The following is a 13,605-nucleotide window of genomic DNA, read 5'->3' on the forward strand; positions in this document are numbered from 1 at the left end:
GTTCTTCCCTACCGGGTCACGTTCGGGCTCCACCGGAACTGATCGAATTGGTAGTCTACAGTGTTTCTGGATTTTTCAGACTGAAGCTGGCGTCAGCATGAGAGCACCACCATCTTGTGGCTCCGTCGTGACCATTCCGCAAGCAATCATGGCAGCCGCTCCTCACCGGAAGCCTGCGGGAGTCGGGGGCCCCGGTGACTTTTGTAGAATCTTCAAGGCTGAGGGGACGCTTTCAGGAATGGGGCCCATGCCCTAGCAGGCAAACGTCCGAGTTCCAAGGTGTCCCAGGGCCATTTTAGTGGACCAGGCCCAAATCCGAAGAGCCGGCCGCCATTTTGAGAGTCCTGTGGCAGCCGCCTATCGCTGCACCGCAAGAGTGGGCGCAATTCAACTGGATGGTGGGCGAGACGCTGTAGCCGCAAGAGCGGGCACAACTCAGCTGGATGGCGGGTGAGGCACTGTGCCGCAAGAGCGGGCGCAACTCAGTTGGATGCCAAGGGACGCCCCACTGCAGCTGAGAAGCCTCCACCTGGGGAGGCGGGGGAGACCCGTTCACGCCGCCTTCCCCCCGGGGCCCCCCACGCCGTCTTTCGGCGCAGCATTGTAGGATGGCCAGACCAGTGCGGCAACTTGCTGGACACCACCTCGGTGCCGTCCGGATCTCGGCGCGTTGTGCTTCCTTCGGCCTATTCGCACAACGGTCCGCTACTGACGCCGCCTCACAGGCCGACGGATTTTGTAGGCTTTTTATAACCCAAAGCCGACTAAAAGACAGGCCAAAGCCGCCCATTGTTGCTACTCCGGGGAGGGAGGAGCAAGGACAGTGTCAAACAGACGGTGAATGCTTTGAGATGGATGTTGCAGCAGGCTGCCATGTAAATAGTTGTTTAAAATGTTTTTTTTAACGTGTTTACTTTGTTGGAGCGTTGTATATATTTATAAGTTATTAAAGTGTTATAATCCTACTACTTTGTTGGAGTGCTATATATTTGTAATGTGACACATTCTTGTGAAGACTTTGATGTACAGAAATGCATCCCTGGAATCTTCCGCTTCAGGCTCGGTCCCACACACCCTTACAGTGAGAATCCCCTCCCCAATCACAATACAGGATCATTATCAGATAGTAGGAACAGCAGGACATTCCGCCGATTCCCGGAATGCGTGTCGTGTGACGGATCTCATGGGGTGGGGGCCTTGATCTACTGTAACTCCTTTGAAGAGAGGTGAATCTTTACAGATGGGGCCATAAACTACTTCCGCAGGGCTACGTAATAGCCTGGGACCAGCCTGGACAATTGGACACAGAGGAAGAGGAGTGTCAGAGGGTGCGGTAGTGAATAGGGTGAAAGGGAGGTGTCGGGCGGGCACGGGGTGTGATTCTCAGGGAAGAGCAGCGCAGATGGGGGGAGGTTTATGGCCCATGCATGAGAGAGAGAGCGGGGGTGACCAGTGCGTGGGGGGCATCTAAAATGGCTGCCGTGCACGACAAAAGTGTGGCATTGGAAAAAAAGCAAGATGGTGCAGACAATGTTTATCAATACGGATTAATTTTCCACAGAGAGAACGGGGGAGGTCAGAGAGGGGGGGTGTTCGTAGCGCCAGGGAGACGCGCTGGGGACCGGCGAGGGGCTGAGGGGCCATAGCGCTTTCAAAATTGCTGCTGCTTGCTAGAGCGTACGTGCCTGAGTGGGGACAAGGTGGCGCCGATTATGTTGACATCGCAAACCAGATTTTAACACTTAGACATGAAAGTGAAAACTGCACCATTGCTCCCCCCCCGACTGACACCCTCCTTTGCCTCAGCTTGGATCATCATTTGCTAAAGTGTTCAAGGACCCCACCGTGAGTATAAGCACAACCGGGGCCTTACTGCACACCCTGAGAAAAACTATGCAGCAAGACAATCTCTACCTTCTCCCTTTTCCATGTTCCAAAGCTTTGAAATGAACAATAAATTTACTCGCAGTGACAAAATGGCGGTCAACACTTCATGATTTCCTTCGAATCGAACGTTAACAGACGTCACGCAGCAAAAAAAAAATCCGCTCACGCGCAGCTGCTGGAAGACATGTATCAACATATATGAGCATCCTCAGCCACCCTCAGAAAACATATGGGGTCAGGATACGTCTCCCGTGCCCCCTTATACCCATTTCCCACATTGTTTTCCCTCCAACTTGTGATTTAATTAAAACGAAACACAAAATGGCGAATTCCCGTTACGCTACAGGTTTGCGACCCGGTTCGAGTACCGGGAAGCGCTTCTACCGCGAAAAATCATTTTTTTTTATTTGCCCCACGGGACCCTTTATTAACCCCAACATCATTCCTAGGGGGTCAAGAGGGGTCTACCTTGCCCCCTTTCATTAAATTCCCCCTTCGTTTTTCTCCTCCTCTTGTCTCTTGATCCTACCGAGAGACAAGATGGCGGCTGTTCCGGACTGTTTAGAATGTTGACAGACACCGGAGAGCCAATCAGCTTCGCTTCGCAAAGTTCCGTTACGCGAAAAGTACGCGAACCGGAGCGCTACCCGGGACGCTGTCACAGATATATCTGTTTTTTAAAACGTTAATTTCTCAAAATCCACTGGAGCACATATATTGAGACCTAGCAAAGGCACATCGGGCTAACAGTCCCTACAATTTTGCCAAGTTTCATGCAAATCCATTCAGCCGTTCGTGCTAAAAGTGAGGCCAACCGCCCTATGGAAAACTCAATGTTAAAAACGCGTTTTGGGACCCCCCTTTTTTCTCGGCCCCCCCTTGATGAAACCCCCCCAAATTTTCGGGGGCTGCTCAGAAACAAAATGTGCCATTTTTCCTGAAAATTTCAGCCAATTCCGTCTACAAACGCCAAAGTTATTAGACATAGAATTTTCAAAAATCCCATAGGAAAAAAATCCTAACTATATATACCTACTGGCGACCGCCAGTAGGTAATATATATATATATATATATATATATATATATATATATATATATATGTATATAACCTACTGGCAGGTAGTTATAGTTACCATAGGAATATGGCAATAGTCTATTCCCAATAACTTTGGCGCCGATTAAAGAATCTTCTCGATATTTTCAAAACGAATTCTTTGTTGATATCAGCTCCTATGTTGAAAGTTTGGGGGTGATTTATCAAGGGGGGCTGAGAAAAAAGGGGGGTCCCAAAACATTTTTTCTCCATGTTAATTTTCATAGGAAACTCTAGACAAGGTTACAAATCGAACGGGTGAACGGAATTACCCCAAATTTGGCAGGGAGAAGGGTCTTGGTCTAAAAAGCACGCTTTTGTATATTTGGTGTAAATTTGTTCTGTAGTTTTGGAGAAATATCAAAATTTACAGATATTGATATTTGGAAATGCTGCCATCTAATTGGCTGAGGCGTTACGAGCACGAGCTTGCTGCTGATTTGCTGCGAGCGGTTGCAACTAGGAAGTGTTGGCCGCCATTTTGGGATTCAGTTGAAGCGAGTAAGGGGAAAAAAGGGTGAAAAAAGTGGGAAAGAGAAGGGTAGGAGCCCTTTAACATATGTCGGGTGTTTAGAGTGTGCTATAGAGGGGTGCGAAGTGAAGTATTCACATCTACTGGTGTGAAAGTGGAGGGCTGCAGAAATTAAGTGAAGTATTCCGTAGATTATGATGCTGCTAAGTTGAGCTGGTGCGGGACTTGGGGATTAAAGCGTGATCTCAATTTGTGTGTCTTATGCTGTGAAGTCATGTGCCGTGGCCTCTGCACTACACTTGTGGAAGCAGTGTCAGCATGTGTTTATAACTACTAGGACGAACTACTGACCCGTACTGGTCTGAAAGTCCTGGGCTACGGAAAATATGTGAGGTAATGTCTAGAGTCTGATGCTGCTAAGCTGAGTTGCTGCCGGACTCAGGTATGAAAGTGTGAGTCCAAACTGTGTGTCATATGCTGTGAAGTCATGTGCTCTGGCCGCTGTGTCAGCATGTAGTTATAGCTACTCGGAGGAACTTTTGTTTTGAACATTGTAACTTGTGTATGGTGCTTAGGGGGTGTTATATAGGGAGTGCGAAGGTACATTCACGCGTATTAAATTAACTTGGTATTTGTGAAGTACAAACTACTCACTCCTATGGGTGTGATGGTGCTAGGGGTGTAAGCTGAACAGCTAATGGAGTTGCGGTAAAGTCGCTGAAGTTCTGACCCTTACCAGTCTGAAAGTGCTGGGTACGGAAATTAAGTGAGGTATTGCCTAGAGTGTCATGCTGGTAAATTGAGCTGCTGCTGGACTCGGGAATGAAACCGTGAGCCCAAACTGTGTGTCCTATGCTGTGAAGTCATGTGCTGTGGGCGCTGTGCCACACCTGTCCAAATTGTATATGGTACTTAGGTAGTGTTGTATAGGGAGTGGAAAGGTAAATCAATACGGTATTTTGTAAAGCGCAAACTACTGACCCCTATGGGGGAGTAGAGCAGGTGATCAAAACGAGAGCTCTGTGCTGCAAAGTGAGATGGTGTGGCTGCTGCTCCACAGCTGTGTAGAGAATACATTTTAGTGTGAGTCTAGGAGTTGCTGTTACCTGGCCTTAAAATAGTGGGGCTAAGTTGTAAGTTATAGGGTGGCTCTAAAAAGAGCACTTGTGTTAATTAGATGGAGCTACATATAAGTGTGGATGCACAGCTTCAAGTTATTCAGGAAAACTCGATTTCCCTGATCTGTGAAGTGTACTCCATCACTTCTGTAGATATCAGCCATATCAAAACGTATGTTGTTATTGTAGATAGACCCCATTTTGTGGTTCTGAGGTAGGCAGACACAGCTTTCTTGACTTTCTTCCTAGATTTTTCAATCTGAGGACAACATTGTTTTGACCATTTCCAGTTTTGTCTTTGGCATACATTGGATTATACAAAGACAGTTTGAGGCAAAAGTAACATTGTTTGTCCAAAGGTGTCCTTCATAAGCATTTCCAAACCTACCCCAGTCAATGTGCCTAGGCTGTTTCCACCACAGTGCACAATCAGGAGGTCAGGGTGTTGGAGATGCAAACAGGTTTTAACCAAAGGGAACAATTGGTGCCACTTCACTCCTCTCTGGGATAACATTTAATGTTCACATTTTGTAAACCTAGGTCTAAGTCAATACGTCTACGTTCTGCATACCTCTTGCACCAGAAAACATAGCTAAGTCCAACGATCCACACTACCATTTTGAAGGTATGGCTAAAAGGTATGGAAAGATGTCTGTAGCTTCATAGAATAAGAGATATGTTTAAAGATGGGGAACTAGTTTTTTTTCACATACAAATCGATAACTGATTGGGAGATGGAAAGTAATGTTTTTTAAAAGTAGGGTGCACATTCGTTATGTGGAAAAGCATGTTTGTGATTGGTTAAGAAAAAGCAGTTTGAATGTGGAGTACATTTTATAGGATCAAATTTGCTCAACTCAACCACACCTGCTACTTGTTTTTGGAAGGCACTGTTTGAACTTAAAACAATCGTGAACTTTTAACCTGCATGTTACGTCAAATGTTCGAGGAAATGTTGCAAAAAAATATTGTTAGGTTTAAAAAAAATGATGAATTTTTAACCTGCACATGTTGTAGAATGATCTAGAAAGTGTGTTGATAGAATACGTTGCACTGCTGACTTTGATGTGTCGTTGAATATGGAAAAAACTATTTATATGGAAAATTAAAAATAAACTAATAGAGAGAAGTTTTGAAACTTAAAAGAATCAAGGAAGTATTCTGATTTGTTTGTTACTTGTATTTATGTGTGGAGGAACAAAATTATAGAAACAGCACCAGGAAGAGGATGAAGCAGGAAGTGGGGGGGGCGGGGGAGATGGACACAAAGGCACACATGTACAATGAAGTACAGCACAAGTATAGACAAAGAATGGCCAAAATAAAACTCACCAACAAGGAGCATAAGTCACACAACCTGGGAACATCACATCACTGAACGAGCATAGAAGTGAAAACCACGCTGCATTCATAAGATGGCCGGTCGTGGATGTTGTGGGATGTCTGTGCCCCGTGGTCATCATGGATGAGATGCCCAGCCCATGGCACATGGGCAGGTTCACTGTGTGTTACGTTGCCAAACAGCTACTTCTCCCTCCCGCGAGCCCCCATCATTTTTGTGCAGTGCGCTGTTGTATCCTGTGCACTCGTACGGCACAGCAGTGTAATGTCTATTCCGGCATGTCCTGCAGCATTCGAACTACACCATGAGAGTGCCGTTTGGTGGTGGTGTATCCCACTTTACAACATCGTCTGCTGTGGACCTTGTGGCAGGCCACACCAGAACACAGAGACATTTCCGAGACACCCCGTTTACCTTGCCGGATAGGCACACCCCTGCTGTGACCTGTGTACGTGCGTAGCTACATGTCCCGGGTCTCTGCCAACTCTGAGGTGACATGGTAACGTCTGCTGAAAACAGCACACTGTGCCTATCATGCTAACACAATGACCACACGGACACACTTGCTCATATGCAGGTTTGGGGGGCATTGGTGGTCCTGGTGTTGTTGCAATGAGTCTTGTGGCCCTCATGGGTATCCCTGTACCGTGCTCATTGACTCTATGGCACGTGTGGGTGTTCTGGTGTGGCTCTTGGCTGTGTTTCCTTTCATGCTGCAGGTAGTCGTCCTGGTTAACACCAGGAGAAAGCAGGTGTAAAATTCCTAGTGGTAACGTGGGCTATTGCCGGAATTAATTTTGCATTGCAGTTGTGAAAGTTGTGCTGTCATTTTATTTGTGTGCAGAACAATATACGAACTGGGCAGTGTATCCCGTCAAGATGCAGAACCTGGCTCACTATTCCTAATCAATATAAATACAATGAGGTTTCTTCATTGATTTTGTGTGTCCACATTCAATACAGGATTTTAGTAATTTGAATAAATCACAAAGGTGCACCTTGTGTGTTTTTGCACAGGACGGCTATTCTGCATTTCATTATCAGAACTTTAATGCAACTAAAGTTGAGATAAATCTAACACAGTATGCAGAAGTTGGTGTAAACTGCATGGATCACCAGTATTCCCATGATAAGTGCTCCAAAATTTAACACCATGGTGGATACCAGCAAATAACAGTAATAAGAACACGAAAGAATAACACAGCAGTTAATAATATAATTTTTTTATAAACATATATAGACCATAAACTATTTTTAAATGTTATTTTTGTATTAATATATATATAAAAAATAAACTAATAAACAACATTTAAAAAACATAATGGAAAAGAACAAGGTGGAGACATGGATGTCAACGACAGAGCCTGGAAAATAAAGCACAAAATAGGGACGTGTGTAATGTGCACATCAAAGGACTAGGAGAGAGAGAAACAGAAAAGGAAAAACAAGCCAGAGAGAAAAAGAGAGGGAAGGAAAGAAAGGGAGTGAGATAGGGAGAAGGGACATAGAGGTAGAAGGAAAGGAATGAAGAGAGAGAGAGAGAGAGAGAGAGGGAGAGAGAGACTGTCACCTCTGGGCAAATAAGCAAATAATTACCTGGTGCCAGCGGAGTGTGCAGCAGTGGGCCGAGTTCACGTGCCCGTTAAAACCCCACCAATCTCAGATGTGTTGCTGAGTCCTGAGTCCTGAATGGTGGAGACCACATCAGATACTCCGCCAATCTCAGATGTGTTGCTAAGTCCTGAGTCATGAATGGCGGAGACCACATCAGATTGTGCTCGGAACTTAAGTCCTGAATGGCGGTGACCATATCAGCTTCTTCGCGGATCTCCCAGATGTCGCTGAGTCCTGGATCGTGGAGACCACTACAGCTTCTCCGCAGCCCCGCAGATCTCACACATGTCACTGAGTCCTGAGTCTTCAATGGCGGAGACCACCTCAGGGTTTGGTGCCGCTAATCCTGTGAAACTCAAGTTTGTGCCACGTGTTGGTAGGCTCCTCATGGCCACATGAGTTTGGGGTGGCACTAACCCTATACTTATGAAGTCCACGCCAAAGGGATGGTGGGCTGCTGACGGCCATAAGGCTGAGGGTGCAACTAACCTTCTGCGCAACTTTTCATGAACTCTTTATGGTTGAGACCCGTGGAGCGTTCGCCAGCTCGTCAGCAACGGCTTTAAAGAATGTGACGTTGTCGATCTATTATATTTGCGTGGTCTCATGGCCTGTGCTGCATGTGCCGGATGGGTGTGGTGTGTGTGCAAACCTGCCCTCAGGGAGTGGCCGTGAGATGTTGAGAACTAGACTACTGACCTGCACACCAACAGCGAGTACGACTGCGACAGGTAGCTACGTTGGGCCAACGCTGGAACGTAATCCGAGTGGTGTGGCATCGCATGGCGTGGTGTATGACGGAACAGGGCAGGGATAGACAGAATGACGTGGACGGCTCGTAGTACTGCGTCTGGGAGTCGAGCTGACGGTCCGCAGCTGTCCCTCTGCGAGCCTGGGTTTGAACTGTTCATAACTCACACTATATAAGTATTGAAAATTTGTTTTTGATTCAGTCCGTCAGCTGGCATCTGTCCAAGGCATCTGTGAAAACATATCGGAGTTATTTCTGTGAGTGATACCCCTTTGGCGCTCCCTCTCCCCACATTAGCAGGTAACTTACCCTCTTCCCACATTACCAACATACCCCCAACAATCTTCTTGGACCCGGAAGTGTCCCTGTGCGGTTGGAGAAAGAAGAATCTTAGTCATGTATAGATTTACATATAAAAACATGTATTTAAAGAAAAGAAAAACTAATGAGACTGAATGGAGTCTTGTGCTGTGGTTGCTGCCACGAAGTTGGGGTCACTGTCGTTCAGGACTCAGGACACAGTTACACATGTGGGATTGGTTTGTGTTAAATAGGGTTAGTGGTACCAGAAGCATTGAGACTGTATGAGCCTATGATGATGGTTGATGAGGACGGGTCGCACTGGGCGCAATGTGCCTTGCCTACTGGACTGCGTCATGTGGAATCGGGACTGTATCTGAATTGTGAGGCCTGCTGACCGTAGTGTAGGCCAGAGGTAGTGATGAGGAAGGGCCCACAGGCATGTGCATACGTTGGTGGCCTCACAGGCCTGCGTAGTGCTGGTTCAGTGGCACCACTTGTCGGCAGACTTCAATCTGTAAATACTCCTCACTAATCGAAGTGAGAGAGGTGCTGTGGTCGCTGCCATGAAGTTGGGGTTGCTGTAATTCAGGACTCAGGACACACTTGTGTTGAAGAGGGTTAGTGGGACTACGTGTAGCAGGGCTTGCATATCGAAATATGCCTCACCGATCGAAGGGAGTGTGGTGCTGTGGTCGCTGCCACGGACTCGGAGTCAGTGCAATTCAGGACTCAGGACACAGTTACACACAGGGATCAGCTTGTGTTGAATAAAGTTAGTGGCATCCACATGTCGACGCCATTGCATATGTTAATATGCCTCACTGATTGAAGGGAGTCTGCTGATGTAGTTTTCTCACAGAGTTGTTGTCACTGCTATTCAGGACTCAGGACATAGCTACACATGTGGGATCGGCTTGAGTTGAACAGAGTTAGTGGCACCACGTGTTGGCGGTCTTCCACAGTGTTGGTCAGAGATAGCGGTGTGCAAGGGCCCATAGCCATGTGCATACGTTGGTGACCCCACCAGCCTGCGTAGTACAGGTTCAGTGGCACCATGTGTCGCTGGCCTTCCATATGCAAATATCCTTCACTGATTGAAGGGAGCCTGGTGTTGTGAGCGCTGCCATAAAGTTGGGGTCACTGCTATTTAGGACTCAGGAACCAGTTACACATGTAGGATCGGCTTGCGTTGAACAGGGTTAGTTGGCACCACGTGTTGCCGGTCTTCCACAGTGTAGACTGGAGGCAGCGGCCAGCAAAGGCTCACAGGCAGGTGACGTTGAATTGAGCTGCACAGGTTGGGAGTATTTGGTCTTTTTAACCCATTATAGTCTCTTCCAGAATTTACTTTGCTTCTAATCTGGAATTGTGAACCATGTAGCACCAGTATAGGGCGCAGGCAGCGGTCAGGATGGGCGCACAGCCACGTGGCATTGAGTTGAGCTGCATAGTTAGTGGCACCTGGAGCACTCAGCGTGTGTGCACCCTGCAATGATACATAGTCCTGGCGGGCCACACTGGGTTCAATGACTTGCCTTGATAAGGGGATGTGGAGATGACTTATGGTGCAGTGAGGTAGTAGCACCTGGAGCACACAGCGTGTGTGCATCCTGCAATGAGGCGTTGTCCCAGCAGGCCGCACTGGGAGCAATGTGTCTTGAGACCTGGACTGCGTCATTTGCAATCGCAACTGCATCTGAATTGTGAACCCTGCTGTCCGCAGTGTAGATCGAAGGCAGTAGTTCACATAGACATCGAGGAATGCTTTTTGTCCCTTCTTGACAAAATCTGAGGACATGGAGATCAATTCTCTGTGCAATTAATAAATCAAGGCTGAATTCAAAGTGTGAACCTTGCTGTCCGCAGTGTAGATGAAAGGCAGTTGTAGGCATAGACAATGAGGAATGCTTTTTGTCACTTCTTCGTGACAAATCCGAGGACATAGAGTACAGTTCTCTGTGCAATTATTAAATCAAGGCTGAATTCAAGTTGTGAACCCTGCTGTCCGCAGTGTAGATCAAAAGCAGTAGTTAGCATAGACATCGAGGAATACGTTTTGTCACTTCTTGACAAAATCCGAGGACATAGAATACAATTCTCTGTGCAATTAATAAATCAAGGCTGAATTCAAATTATGAACCCTGCTGTCTGCAGTGTAGATCAAAGGCAGTAGTCGGTACAGACATAAGTCTGAGGTGCTGTGCCGCTCGGATTGCGGGGGGCCTGTGTGGAGGAGGCCTGCATTCATGGCGGCTGCCACGTGCCAGGGTGAGTGCCTCTGCTCTGCAGACTCGTTGGTCTTCCCGGAAGTAAACCATGCCCAGGGCCTGGCCTATTTATTTATACTACTACGCTGGAGTGGCGTACGTTGGACCAGCCCACTCCGCTTCTAGGGGGGACAACACAGCTACATGACCAAGAGCTTCCCCACTGTTTGAGGTAACATGGTTGCGTCCACTGAGCACTACAGTACAAGTATCAATAGTATATCTCCACATGGAGAGGTTTGTGGTTTGCATAGTAAGGTCTGTGCAGCACATCAGCGTTACACTTGGCATTGTGTGCATTATTATTGATGGGTGACTTGCCTTCTTCATATATATTTGGTTGCCACATCTCCCAACATTCAGCTATTGTGCGGTTGAGGGGCCATGGTATTTTGGGAAGGTCCGTTGTCCTGTTTTGCACTGCTTCGGGGGTAGTAGCGGGGAGGTGGTCCGGAGTGAGGTTCTGGTGGTGGTGGCGCTGGGTGTTGTGGTCTTGTTGGGTGTTGGAGCTGCATGATCAGTAGCTCTATCACGTGTTGGTCTTTAGATGTGGCTGTGAGTTGGGTCTAATTCACGCAGTAGATAGTCAACCTCCTTTCACCAGTTAAAGTTTGATCATCTGCTTTTTGGATCGCATTGCAGATTTGGCTGGTTCTTGAAAATATGGTGAAGTGGTGTTTTCGTATTTTTTTTGCACTAGAACGCCTACTTTGCATATCATTAGCGTTAGTTGTGGCTCTCGTTTGTGACGATTTTGTTGGCGGAAGGTATCGATGGAAGAGTGGTGAGATTTGCAGTTTTCACGAGGTTGAGAATGGGATGACAATTAAAAAACACAGAAAGAAACGTATGTTTACTGAAAATTATAATTTGAAATTAGCATTTAAAAAACCTTTGAAATTCACTGAAAAACCATAGGTTTCAGGTACGTTATAGTTAGAAATTAGGAAAAAAAAAACCTTAGATATTCACAGAAAAAAACGTCGGTTTTAGGGACGTTATAGTTAGTTGGACATTTCACTCATACAAAACGATAGAAATTACGCTGTTATAGTTAGTTGAGCAAGCTATAACTTGCGCGCCTGCAATGCACTGCTGATGACGTCACATATTACATCACTCATGACATGGTCAGTGACATCACTCATGACATCACTGATGACATCTCAAATGACATCACTGATGACATCACTGATGACATCATCCTTGTGAAAGAGTGGAAGACCTCCTCTCACCCTAATATAACATTTGATACACACATTCAAAAATTGAAACTAACATTTTCAAAAAATTGGAGATACCAATACCAGTGTACAACAACCTATTAGGTAAGTCCAACATCTGCATACCCATCCACTCATTCACAAACAGTTCTATATAGTCACTCATACATGTACTCACTCATCATATGTACTCATACACCTATACATCCTGTTACACACCGATACTCATCCATAGAGTTACTCACACACATACTCAAACATCCATTAATTGCATATACAGCTATACACACACCACTACACTTACTTCTACAGAAACGTCTCGTAAACAATCACTTATAGAAACACATACTTATTTATACAGGAACTCTTCCAATCTCTCACTCTCACATATACTCACTTATATACATCAATACTCACATATACTAGTTTAAAACATATGTAGTTACTCATAAACATACTATTGAGAAAGTAAATCACTCACTAACACACTCATACACACACTCATCCACCCATACAGTCCTGCGCACATTCTGTCTTCAAAACACAAACAAACAGTGAGTCAGTCATTCATGCATCTGTGCCCTAAGTAATACCCCCCACCAAACCATACAGACACTTATTCGGATACTCAAAAAACCAACTAATAACCCATATAGACACTCATGTAGCTACTCACCAACCCATGCAGCCACTTATACACAAAGCGAGACACTGATACAGATATGTACATATTTAAACATTACTCGCTAATACATGTATTCACTAAGATATACTTAATAAGTCAGTTATACAATCAATTTTACAAAAAAAAACTTCCATATAGACACTTATTTACCCATTTATTTTTCCATCAACCTTTAGATATACATATATAAAAAGTATTTATTTTTCAGTAAGACACACATTCACTGGAAGATGTCATCAGTGATGTCATCACTGATGTCATTTGAGATGTCATCATTTATGTCATGAGTGATGTCACTGACCATGTCATAAGTGATGTAATAGGTGGCGTCATCAGCAGTGCATTGCGGGAGTGCAAGTTATAGTTAGCTGAACTAACTATAATGGGGGAATTTCAATGGTTTTGTATGAGTGAAATGTCCAGCTAACTATAACATGTGTAAAACCTATGTTTTCCTAACTATAACGTGGCTGAAACCCATGTTTTTTTTCAGTGAATTTCTAAGGTTTTTTAAATGCTAACTCCTAACTATTACGTGGCTAAAACCTATGTTTTTTCAGTGAATATATATATATATACATATATATATATATATATATACATATATATATATATATATATATATATATATATATATATATATATATTCACTGAAAAAACCATAGGTTATAGACCATATATAGTTAGGGATTAGCATTTACAAAACCTTATTTTTCTCACACAAAACCATTGAAATTCGCATATATAGTTAGTTGCACTAACTATATATCGCGCACCCGCAATCCACTGCTGATGATGTCACATATTACATCATTCATGACATGGTCAGTGACATCACTGATGACATCA

This window comes from Lissotriton vulgaris, chromosome 8, assembly GCF_964263255.1.
Source record: "Lissotriton vulgaris chromosome 8, aLisVul1.2, whole genome shotgun sequence".
NCBI lineage: Eukaryota > Metazoa > Chordata > Amphibia > Caudata > Salamandridae > Lissotriton > Lissotriton vulgaris.